Below are 13,284 nucleotides of genomic sequence, written 5' to 3'. Positions count from 1 at the left end.
ACACACACCCCAGGAGCACACACAAACACACACACCCCAGGAGTACACACGCACATGAGCACACACACCCCAGGAGCACACACGCACATGCACACACATCCCCCAAGAGCACACACGCACATATGCACACACACCCCAGGAGCACACATCAGGCACGTGCATGTGTGCACACACACCCCAGGAGCACACATGCACATGCTCACACACACCCCAGCAGCACAAACACACAACCCCAGGAGCGCACACACACACGTGCACACACACACGTGCACACACACCCCAGGAACACACACGCACATGCGTACACACACCCCAGGAGCACACATGCACATATGCACACACACCCCAGGAGCACACATGCACATGCTCACACACACCCCAGCAGCACAAACACATACACCCCAGGAGCACACACACACACGCACACACACCCCAGGAGCACACACGCACATGCGCACACACCCCAGGAGCACACATGCACATACACACACACACCCCAGGGGCGCACACAAACACACACCCCAGGAGTACACACGCACATGCGCACACACACCCCAGGAGCACACATGCACATGTGCACACACACCCCAGGAGCACACACGCACATGTGCACACACACCCCAGGAGCACAAACAAACACATACACCCCAGGGGCGAACACAAACACACACACCCCAGGAGCACACACAAACACACACACCCCAGGGGCGCACCAAACACACACACCCCAGGGGCGCACACAAACACACACACCCCAGGAGCACACACGCACATGCGCACACACCCCAGGAGCACACATGCACATGCGCACACATACTCCAGGAGCACACACGCCACCCCCCTACCACCCGCCAAAGCTGAGCCTGACGTGTGGACCTGGAAACACGTGGGAAGGGGAAGTTCACTGTTTCCTCCTCCTCCACACCTGGAGCTGCTGGGATCCCGGCTGGAGCTGGTCTCCCTCAGGAGAAAAAGAAATGAAGCTTCAGCAAGGGCCAGAGGACATTTGGGGTGCGGAGCGAATGGTTTCAAACTTACAGAGGTGCAGCAGCCGCCTTTCTATAGCAACTAGAGGCCAAGACCTGGAGAAATAAACCACCTGACTACATGGGAAAGTTACTGCTCTGCCCGTGAGATTCCTGAGAGAGGGACGTCCCCACCCCACGTAGGAGCTTCTCCTTCCCCTGCCCTGCCGTAAGAACCCCCACACTGGGCAGTGAGGAGAGGAGAGGGCCTGATGAGGCCAAGACTTCCTGGACTTTCTGGAAGCCTTTCAGGCTCTGTCCTGGCAGCCAAGCTGCCTTGGGCTGTGAACATTACCTCTCAGAGCCTCCACGCTAATGGGTAGAAACTTAGAGGTAACAATAACTTTAAATTATTTATGGTAGTTAAAATGCTCTTGAAATGCTTGAGTCTCATTTTCAACCAATGAACTAGTTGCTCCCCTTTGTGTAGATGCTGTTTATTTACTTTATTTTCATAGATTGTTCAAAGACAAACCGGCAAATGAATCAGCCCTCCCTTCGTAGATCCCTGTGGCATTGCCAGCGCGGCCTTATCCATTTGTAATCCAGATGCACGGGAAGGTAGAAAAAGATGTGCGTGTGTGTGTGTGTGTGTGTCGTGATGTGTGTTCATGCATGTGGCATGTGTGGTGAGTGTGGTATGTGCACGTGTGTGGGGTGTGTGAGTTCACGTGCATATGTGTCGTGTGTATGTGTGCATGTGTGTGCACGTGTGCGTGTGTGCATGTGTGTGGTATGAGTCTGTGTGCGTGTGTGCATGTGTGGTGTGTGTGGCACGTGTGTGGGGTGTGTGAGTTCATGTGCATATGTGTCGTGCATATGTGTGCATGTGTGCATGTGTGTGGTGTCTGTGTGCATGTGTGCATGTGTGGCAAGTGTGGTATGTGCACATGTGTGTGGTGTGGGAGTTCACATGCATGTGTGTCATGTGCATATGTGTGAATGTGTGTAGTGTGTGCACGTGTATGTGTGCATGTGTGTGGTGAGTGCATGTGTGTGCATGTGTGTGGTGTGAGTCTGTGTGCATGTGTGTGGTGTGTGTCTGTGTGCATGTGTGTGCATGTGTGCATGTGTGTGCACATGTGTGCGTGTGTGCATGTGTGTGGTGTGTGAATCTGTGCACGTGTGTGCACGCACATATGTCAGGAGCGAGGGTGGGTGGTAGAAGCACACATGACCTTGCCCTGCCTCCTCTGGCCTCCCGTGTTTCACACCCTGTGAGTCTATGTGTCTAGGGGCTCCGACGCGAGGACAGTTCTCATCCCACCTGGCGTGTATTCCACCTTTGGGGAATCCCATGTGCTTCCCTGTGGATGCTGGATGCCCACAACCTCACAGGGTCATGGCTTTTGTCTGGGGCTGAGTGCCCCTCATCTAAGGGTGCAGAGCGGGCAACAGGCTCGCAGGGCACACACCATGCCCTATACCTGTGGGAAGTGGGCCTGGGAGCCGCATCTGGAAGCCCATCACCCACAGGCTGGTCTGGGCTGAGTGGACCGAACAACTCCACGTTTGTAAGGAGTGTCTGCCCCGGGGCAGTTAATTCTGAGAAGCTTTCTCTTCCAATACTGAGCAGCCATGAATCCCTGCCATCTGGCCACTGTCACCTCTCTGCTGACCACTGCCCAGAGGTTGGGATCCGACCCAGTTCTGCGAAGACCAGCTGAGTCCAAGGCTGCCCGGCACAAAGGCGGCCCTGGGCCCTGGAGTTGTGCCGAAAAGAGGTCTCCTGGCAGCCGCACCTGCTCCTTCCTGAGTCCCATGCACCACAGGCCCAGCCCCATGGGGTCCTGCGTGAGGAGTCTTTGAAGGAGGCCCTTCTGCAGCTGCCCAGCCTGCCAGTGTCCACTCCACAAATGCCAGGAGCCACTGCCTCCCGCCCCCGGCCCCAGCCTGCCTCCTGTCACTTCCAGACCCTCTGCCTTGCCCTGGAGAACCCAGGCACCTGCCTTCCCGCCCCTAAGCGGGGCTTCATGGAGGGAAAGGGCTGCTTGGCCGCAGAATAACCTTCACCAGGAGCAACATTATCTCTTCCAATGTAGCGTGGCGCGCTGCCTGGCTAACTCCCGGGAGCCCGTCTGACCCGCAGACATGCAGCGTCATTATTAGTGATGCAGGCAGTCCCAATGACACCGCACAGGGGAAGCCGGGAGTGCAAACGGCCCAGCAGAGGACGGACAGCGGGAGCCAGAGGAGAGGATGCCTGAGCTCTGGAGCAAGCGCAGCCCTGCATACGGCAGGCAGAGGACGGGCAGACCCACCAGGCCTGACCCCACCCGCACCTGCTCTCCACCTTTGAACAACAGCAGCCTAGGCCATCCGGCTTTGCACAGCCAAAACAGCTTTCACTTGGAAAGCCAAAGTTTCACCACAGTCATGACAATATAAAACGTTGGCCTTTCTCCCCAAAATGCTATCCTTTAATGCATTGAAACTTCAAACTTAGCACCACATTCCGGACACTGTATCAAACAAGGTCACGTGCGTACGAGGCTCTGGAGGACGCCCGTAGGAGAGTGGAAGGAAATCATTTCATTTTGCATTTTCCCGTGCAGATGCCTCCCTGAGTTTTCAAATTGCTCATGATCGTCCTATTACCGTGGCTTGTGGTATTTATCAGTAGTTCCAAATTATTTGCCTGCTTTTCTCTAATTTCTACAGTGGAAGGATACATGCAGCTCTCTGAAAACCTGGTGCCGCCCACAAAGACCTCAGAGAAGCCACAGTTCACAGATGCCTCATTCTAAGAGGTCTCCAGAATGAGGTGCTTGGCTGGGGTGCAGAGGCAGGAGGACATGCCAAGGTGTGGGCGGCCGGGATGCCACCCACGGAGTTTCACTGGGAGCGGGTTTCATCAGGAAAGGTGCGTGGAGTCCACATCAGGAATTTTCCAGGGAGAAGAAGTGTGGTGTGAGTCCCAGTGAGGGTAAGAGGGCAGGGGAGCTGTGCTGTCTCCCCAGGGCCACCATGCCATCCTGCTTTCTGCCCAGTTCCCCTGCCATTTCCCACCGGGCTGATGTAGGTGTCCACACAAATGCATACACACACATGCACGCAAAGTAGACATAATGCACACGCACATGCATGCACACAGTCACACTTACATGCACAATTACACGTGCACACACAGGCACATTCTCGGGCACACACTTGTACGCACACTGGTTATGTTACACACTCAGGCACTGTTTACCAGCTGGAGCTCTCCAGGGGTTAGTAAGAATCAGTTTCCAGTCTGAGTGAGTGACTCTGAGGAGCCTTAACCAACAAGAAGCGTGTGTGTGTGTGTGTGTGTGTGTGTGTGTCAGAGATAGAAACGGGTAGAGACAGAGAGACACAGTGAGACAAAGACTGAGAGAGACAGAGAGAGACACAGAGACAGACAGAGAGTGGTACTCTCCTGTTCTTTTTCTCAAGACTGCTTTGTCTAGTCGGGATCTGTTTTGATTCCATATGAACTTTAGGATTGTTTTTTCTAATTCTGTGAAAAATAACTTTGGCAATTTGACAAGGGGATGACATTGAATGCTGAGTGTTTGGGGCAATATGGACATTTTAGCAATATTGATTCTTCCATTCCATGAGCATGGGATGGTTTTCCATTTGTTTGTGTCTCAATTTCTTTTCTCAGTGTTTTGTAGCTCTCCTTGTAGCTATCTTTCATCTCCTTGGTTAGATGCTAAACCTTTCTAAGAATCCTGATATGCAGCTGACATAGCAAGTGGTTCCCCGTCTGCCCTGGTATAAGCACATGAGTTTCTTGCAGACCTACTCCCAGCTTTAATATACTATGAGTATGCAATTATGACTGGCAAGAATAATAATTATTTGGGATAATAAATTTCAGAGGGGAATAAAGGAATCACCAATTCTTATATTCTATTTTGAACTGTCCATTTGAATTGTTCCAAGTGCAAATAAATGCATTTTCCGAATCACATCATTTTTATAATGCCGGCCCCTCAAACCCCTTGATCCCAAATCCCGGGCACCACCCTGTGAGGTGGGCCCCACACGTCCCTCTTCATGCCCTCAAAAGGTGTTGGTGGCTTACAGTGTCTTTTGTGGTCACAATTAATGTGTTCTGAGGGCCTGCAACATTTGATAGGTCATGCCAAAACTTTTTTTTAATGTAATTTCATTTTATTTTAGGCTTAGGGATACATGTGCATGTTTGTCCCATGGGTATACTGCACCCTGGTGGGGATTGGGCTGCTAGTGTACCCATTACCCAAATAGTGAACATTGTACTGATAGCTTATTTTTCAAACCTTACCCATCTCCTACTCTCCCCCCTTCTCAAGTCCTCAGTGTCTGTTGTTTCCATCTTTATGTCCATGTGTACCCATCGTTTAGCTCCCACTCATAAATGAGAATATGCAGTATTTGTCTTTCTGTTTCTGAGTTAGTTCATTTAGGATAATGGCCTCCAGCTCCATTCACATTGCTGCAAAGGACATAATTTTACTCTTTTTTATGGATACATAGTATTCCATGGTGTATATGTACTACATTTTCTTTATCCATCCACTGTTGATGGACATTTAGGTTGGTTCCATGTCTTTGCTATTGTCAGTAGTGCTGAGGTGAACATACACGTACAGTTGTCTTTTTTATGTAATGATTTTCTTATCCTTTGGGTAGATGCCCACCAGTACAATTTTGGGTCAAATGGTGGTTCTATTCGTAGTTCCTTGAGAAATCTCTATGCTGTTTTCCATAGAAGTGGAATTAGTTTACGTTTCTACCAACAGTGCACAAGCATCCCCTTTTCTCTGCATCCACACAAACATGTTGGATTTTCTTTTACTTTTTAATAATAGCCATTCTGACTGGAGTAAGATGATATCTCAGTGTGATTTTAATTTGCATTTCCCCTATGATGTTGAGCATTTTATCATATGCTTGTTGGCTGCTTACATTTTTTTTCTTTTGAGAAATGTCTGTTCATGCCCTTTGCCCAATTTTTTGTGGAGTTGTTTGGTTTTTTCTTGCTAAGTTATTTGAATTCCATCTAGATTCTGGATATTAGCCCTTCGTCAGAGGCATAATTTGCAAATATTTTATCCCATTTTGTAGGTTGTCTGTTTACTTTTTTATTTTATTTTTTTGCTGTGCAGAAGCTTGTTAGTTTAATTAAGTCCACTTTGTCTGTTTCTGGGTTTGTGCATTTCCTTTTGGGGCCTTCATCATAAATCTTTTGCCTAGGCCAATGTCCAGAAGTTTTTCCTAGGTTTTCTTCCAGGATTTTTATAGTTTCAGGTCCTATGTTTAAGTCTTTAATCCATTGTTGAATTAATTTTTGTATGTGGTGAGGGATAGGGGTCCAGTTTCATTCTTCTGCATATGGATAGCCAATTTCCCAGCACCATTTATTGACTAGGATGTCCTTTCCCCATTGTTTATTTTTGTCAGCTTTGTTGAGGATCAGATGGCTGGAGATGGACCACTTTATTTCCGGGTTCTCTACTCTGTTCCATGGGTCTCTGTGTCTATCTTCGTACCAATACCATCCTGTTCTTACTATAGACTTGTAGTATAATTTAAAGTCAGGCAATGTGATACATCTGGATCTGTTCTTTTTCTCAGGACTGCTTTAGCTATTCAGGGTCTGTTTTTGGTTTTATATGAACTTTAGGATTGTTTTTTCTAATTCTGTGAAAAATAATGTTGGAATTTGATAGAGATTGCATTGAATCTGCTGATTGCTTTAGGCAATGTGGACATTTTAACAATATTGATTCTTCCAATCCATGAGCATGGGATGGTTTTCCATTGGTTTGTGTCTACAATTTCTTTCATCAGTGTTTTGTAGCTCTCCTTGTAGCTATCTTCCATCTCCTTGGTTAAATGTATTCCTAGGTATTTTGTTTTGTGTGTGTGGCTATTGTAAATGGGATTGAGTTCTTGATTTGTTTCTCAGCTTAAACATTATTGATGTATAGAAATGCTACTAATTTTTGTACATTGATTTTGTATCCTGAAACTTTACTGAAGCCATTTATCAAGTCTAGGAGTCTTTTAGAGGAGTCTTTAGGGTTTCCTAGATATACACACATTTATGTCATCAGGGAACAGAAATAGTTTCACTTCCTCTTTTCCAATTTGGATGTCTTTTATTTCTTTCTCTTGCCTGATTGCTCTGGTTAGGACTTCCAGTACTATTTTAAGTAGAAGTAGTGAGAGTGGACATCATCTGGTTCCAGTCCTTAGGGAAATGCTTTCAAATTTTCCCCATTAAGCGTGACGTTGGCTGTGGGTTTGTCATAGATGGCTCTTATTATTTTGAGGTATGTGTCTACAATGCCTAGTTTGTTGACAGTTTTTATCATGAAGGGATGTTGGATTTTATCAAATGCCTTTTATACATCTGTTGAGATGACCCTATGGTTTTTGTTTTTAGTTCTGTTTGTGTGGTAAATCACATTTATGGATTTGTAGATGCGGATTCATCCTTGCATCTCTAGAATAAAACACACTTGATCATGATGAATTATCTTTTTGATGTGTTGCTGAAATCACGCATTCTGAGTGTCTGCAACATTTGACAGAGCTTGCTAAAACTGTTACACGCACTGTCTCCATTGATCTAACAAGGCCCATGTGGTAGGTTCTGTTGTGAACCGCGTGATTGGCCAGGTCACACTGCCAGCACCCAGCCGCTGGAATCCACCTCTGTGCCCCAGAGACAACGAGTCCATTCACCAACCTGTGCCGTGAGCTTTGGAGACAGCTTCCCGAGAGAAGACAGGGACAAAATACAAAAAGTGGGAGCCAGGGAAAAGCTCAGTGTGCCTGCTCTGGGGATCAGAGACAGAGGGGATGACTCAGGAGGGGTGTGGCCATGCCCACCCTCTCAGAGCAAGGGCAGAGCTGCCCATCGGTGGGCTAATCAGGCTTTGTGAGCCTAAGTCAGGCTGGCTTTTTAAAATGTATTTTATTGTGTATATTTCAGGTGTACATCATGATGTTTCGTTACACTTTCACTTAGTGAAGTAGTTACCACAGTCAAGCAAATGATCACCTGTACCTTCCACTGCCTTATGTTTGGGTAACAGCCACTATCATCTTCCCTGCTGGCCGGCGGGAACACCCAGACTTGGGGCGCACAGAGAAAGAGTGAGGGGTTTGGGACACAACCCAGGGAGTAACTTCCATAGGGCAGCATGAAGAGGGGAGGCCGAGAGTCCCCCAGCTCCCCTCACCCCCAGGGTGTGGCCTGTTGAGTGGAGACGCTGGTGAGTGCAGGAATTTGGCTCTGAGACCCACCAAGCAGGTGCATCAACAATAGCTTTCCATCAATAGCTTTCTACTTAGAGGCAGGTGTTTTCCTGGTCTCCTGATGTTTTATCTCTAGTTTCTATATATGATGACTGAGTGTGAGAAACCTGTTGATTATATGGAGAAAAAAAAATGAGACTAATTTCGTGGGTCGGGGAGGGGAGCGTAACACATTTAATACCTTCCGTGTGGAAGGAAAAAAAGTTAATTTGTAAAGTCGGCGTTGAAGCTGTGAGTGATTCACATGCAGTCGCTACAGCAAGAGGCCAGCAGGGGCAGCACCTGGACATGAGCTCCTCCATTTTCCAACAGCCTCAGAGCCCAGAGCACCACTCCCCTAGGACCAGCTCCCAACCCTCACCCAGCCCGGCCCCAGGACTGTCACAGGTCCACAGGGCCAGCTCAGCTCCCACCCTCACCCAGCCCGGCCCCACAGCTCTCACAGAGCCACAGGGCAAGCTTGGCTCCCACCCTCACCCAGCCCGGCCCCACGACTGTCACAGGTCCACAGGGTGAGCTCGGCTCCCACCCTCACCGTGCCCGGCCCTCACCCTGCCCGACCCTCACCCAGCCCGGCCCCACGACTGTCACAGGGCCATAGTGTCAAGGCTTCTCCCACTTGGGCCTGAGGGACCAAAGAGGCAAAGCCTGTTTTTCCCTTCGTATGCCTCAGGCACCTGCACTGTTACCTGACTCAGTAGGTTCTGGAAGGTTTTGTGAGAACGAACTCTTGCCTTGCCAGCCAGAGAGAGAGGAGGCTTTGTTGTGGGTGGAAAAGCTAATGCTGCTCTCAGCCCTTCTGAGGGAGCAAAACTCCCTCAAAAACTCCTCTCAAGGCGGGAGACGCGACCCCCGCCACAGCTCGCGACTCTCAGACGTGAGGCCCTGGAAACCCTTCTTCCGGGTGCCCTGGAATTCCTGCAAAGTACACGGAGAAGCTCAGGGAAAAAGATGAGCAGGGAGAGAAGCGGGGCCTGGACGAAGAGAAGCAAGAGTGGGCGAGACGCGGGTGAGAGGAGGGTGAGAAGTGTCTGCCCCACCATTTCCCTGCTGTGTTTTCAAAATGCGTCCAATGTTCCCCCACGGCCGACTCTCGCTCAGCCCATTGATGTGCTGCCTCCGTTTGTCCCTGTAAGAACCTTATAAGGCAAATATTTTTTAAATCTTCATTTTCTGCCTTAAAAAATCAGTTGGCCAGACTGAGTGACTTGCCCAGGGTCACGCACCCCTGGACGATGGAGCAGAGCCCGGAGCGTCCGCTGCGCCCTCATTCCCCACAGCTCCATGCAGAGGCCACAGCTGGGCTGTGGCCTCTGTGCTGGGCTCCCCCATCAGGGAAATGGGAATCGGGGCCTGTGCAGAGGATTCCAAACCCTAATCAGGTGGTATCACCCCCAGAGGGCCCAGCTGGTGTGTCCAGGACAGGCCCCTGAAGTATGCTCTCATTATCAATTACTGATTATTATGAAAGAGGCCCTCACACCACAATCTGACATTCGTGGTTTATGCCATGGAAAACTTTAATTCTGAGAGTCATAGGACATTGAGTCAGGAAGAGGCATAGCATTGCAGCTAGCGGCAAAGCGTTGCTCTGTGAGTTCTGATCTGAGATCCAGCAAAGGTCATGCAATAACGCCAGCCACTGTAATCACACTGACAGTCTCGTCCATCCCCACCTTGCGAGAAATCAATAAGAAATTACAGAGTACCAAGCAAATCTCTATGCAATCTAGTATGGGGTTGGGGGGTTGATCTTGTTGGGTTTTTTGCTCCATCTTTAAGTTCAATTTGGAAAATCACATGGTTAATCTCATCTGCTAACCCTTGGCCTGAAACACATTAAACAGTAGAGCAGTGCTATATGTATACCCAAAGTGCATAATGATTAACAAAAGCATTTGCACTCAGCACTTTCTCCTCAGAAGGTAACTGTTTCTGCCTTCATCAACTGTAAATGAATGTTGTGCACCTGTAACTGATCAAGCTCTCAGATCCACATTTTGAACAAAATTACCTCCCCAAACCTAATACTTTTTTAGACATAATTGCCAGGGAAAACAACAGAGCCACCTCACAATTCAAAAAATTCAAATGAGAAATAGAGATTTTAGCAAACAGAGAGCACTTTCCAAGCAGAGCCCAGAGCCTTCTGCAGGAGAACCCAGGTGGTGGTGACAGTTGAGGCCAAGAGGCGGATGGTTTCACCCCGAGCTGAACGGGCAGGCAGTGCGCAACCTGAGAAGAACATTCTCCAATGTCAGGATACCTCGCAAAGGTGCCTGATTTTCAAAGGCATCTTTTGTGCCTATGAAATGTACGTTTTTATTATTCTCCAACAACGATGTCATAAGCTGAGTGGCGGGGAGTGTGGGGCTGGGCCAGCCAGGCCTCATTCCTGCTTGGCTTTGGGGCCACATGGCCAGCAGGTCCACGTGTCAACATCCAGCTGCACTCAACCTCTATTTCTAAGCTGTGGGTTAGCTGTAAAAATTGCCTCAAGCTTCCACTTGCTTAATGAGAAAAAACTCATCCACACGCGGCAAAAGAGCCTGTCCCCATGGACAAAGCCGATGAGTAAGGGGAAGCCTGCGTGTTCTTGCCCGGGACAGCTCACCATCCGGTCACACGTGGGGCAGCCTGTGGGCTCAGCTTCATCTTCCTCTTCCAGAGGGCCCAGAAAAGGGTGTTACTGTACATAGGCCGAGACAATGATGGAAGTAATCAGTTTCCATAAAATCACCTTTACAGCAACAACACAGACGAGGGTGATCCGATGCCTAGGACTGAACTGCACCACGACCAACTAATAAACTCTGCAACCTCAGTAAAGGAACTTCCCCACTGAGAAAATCGGACATTAATACCCTCCCCAGGGCTGACTGGGGCAATGGGAAGCAGCAAAGTCCGGGTTCTGCATGAGCCAAGCCTCAGGGTGAGGCAAGGGCACAGCCCACTACCATAATTCTCAGAGTATTTTGTAGTAAACCCTGATGGAGCCTTCCAGAAGCACATTCACCAGTGAGGGCAGTATGGACCCATCAGGTCGTGGGGCCATCCATGGCTGAGATTCCCTAATGGAACAGCTTTGCCAGAAAACAGTGGTCCAGGATGGTCAGTCCAGAAAAATTAAATCATCATCAAATGCATCCCTCACCCCAGCTGGCAAATGATGATTTTGCTAAATTGACTTCAGAGCATTTTCTGCAAAAGAAATAAAGCACTGAAGTCACACATGAAGTCACCTCCCAGCCCCTCATTGCGCTTCCCTCCTGCACTCCCCAGGGGAGACTGGACTGGATCTTTATTACCCACGCGTCAGCAGCCTTGTCACAGACGCATGGCTGCATGAAGAATATAGCACGTTGGTGTTCTTATAATAATAATATCCTATCCTATGGGTTACTTTGCAAGTCAGTTTTATTATCTGGCATCCTATTTCTTGAGATTCATCTACATTGAAGCATACAGACATAGTCCATTACATGCAACTGCTATACAGTATTCTGTAGTGTGATTATTTCACTGATGACTCATCATTCCTCTAACCATAGCAACTTGGGCATTTTCAAAGTTTTCAGTTTTGTGAAAGCATGCTGCAGCGCACACCTTTGTTCAGTTCTGCCTGTGTGTATGAAGGTTTCTCTAGCGTGCATCTCCAGCGGCAGAATTGCTGATTAAGGTGTGTGTTTCTTTATTCTTGCCCGATGCTCCCAAAATGCTTTCCAAAGGAGCTGTGCTTGCACTCCTGACCACCGACCCATGGTGCCTACCCTGAAAACACTGGGACATTACAGGTCTTTTTAAAGTGCTTGCCAGTCTGATGAAGGTGGTAAGACTCCCAGGGGCAGAAACCAAGCAAGTGGCCTGGGTTCCTCCAAGGGACCAGCTTTCGACCCATCTTGGCCATCATCATGCCTTCTCCCTACATTTGATTTAAAGTGAGAGAGGAGTGACTCTTCCTTTCACTAAACACTTAGGGGCCACTGCAGGGTTATTAAGTGGCCTAATTTCAATATTGGGGCTTCTCAGGGAGGCCTGAGCAGAGGGAGAGAGATGAGGGAACGGCCGGTCCGTGGAGCGGTGGGAACACACACAACACTTACTAAGTTTGCCGTCTTAAATGGGTGCGATCCATGACACCCCAAGACAATCACCGTAGTAACATCAAAGATCAAGCATCAGAGGGCACCTTAACAGACATAATAATGGGAAAGTTTGAAATATTTTGAGAATTACCAAAATGTGGCCAGGCGCGGTGGCTCTCATCCGTAATCCCAGCACTTTGGGAGACGGAGGCGGGCAGATCACCTGAGGTTGGGAGCTCGAGACCTGCCTAGCCAACATGGCAAAATCCCATCTCTACAAAAATATAAAAATTAGCCAGGCATGGTGGTGGGTGCCTGTAATCCCAGCTACTTGGGAGGCTGAAGCAGAAGAATCGCTTGAATCTGGGAGGCAGAGGTTGCAGTGGGCCAAGATCACGCCACTGCACTCCAGCCTGGGCAACAGAGTGAGATTCCATCTCAAAAAAAAAAAAAAAAAATACCAAAATGTGACACAGAGGCATAAGGTGAGCGCATGGTGTGGGACCAATGGGCTGATAGAGTTGCTCAACTCAGGGTTGCCACGAACCTTGGATTAGTGAATAACACGATACCTGGGAAGCCGAACAAGGAGGCGTGCCTGTACTTTAAATCATCTCGGGATGACACATGCTGCCTAATGCAATGTAAACGCTATGCGAATCGTTGTTATACTGTATTGTTTAGGGACTAATAACAAGAAAAAAGTCTGTACACGTTCCGTAGTGATTCATCCATTTTTTCCCGAATACTTTCTCTCCACAGTTAGTTGAATCCATAGATGGGGAACTCAGGAATACAGAGGACCAACCGTATTTACTGAATAGGTGTGCCCCTTCTCCAGGAGAAAGGCCAGGGACTCACCCCAAGGCCGCAGTGCCTCACCTGGGCCAGCT

General features: G+C 48.7%; 1 protein-coding gene across 1 annotated transcript in view; it reads left to right on the top strand.

The window, feature by feature from the left end:
* ADARB2 (adenosine deaminase RNA specific B2 (inactive)) overlaps positions 1–13,284 on the top strand; it is a 535,334-nt gene that overhangs the window by 352,015 nt on the left and 170,035 nt on the right. The gene's annotated exons all lie outside the window — the stretch shown is intronic.

This window comes from Pongo abelii, chromosome 8 (genome assembly GCF_028885655.2).
Source record: "Pongo abelii isolate AG06213 chromosome 8, NHGRI_mPonAbe1-v2.0_pri, whole genome shotgun sequence".
Classification (NCBI taxonomy): Eukaryota; Metazoa; Chordata; class Mammalia; order Primates; family Hominidae; genus Pongo; species Pongo abelii.
This window is presented reverse-complemented; position numbering and strand designations above follow the sequence as displayed.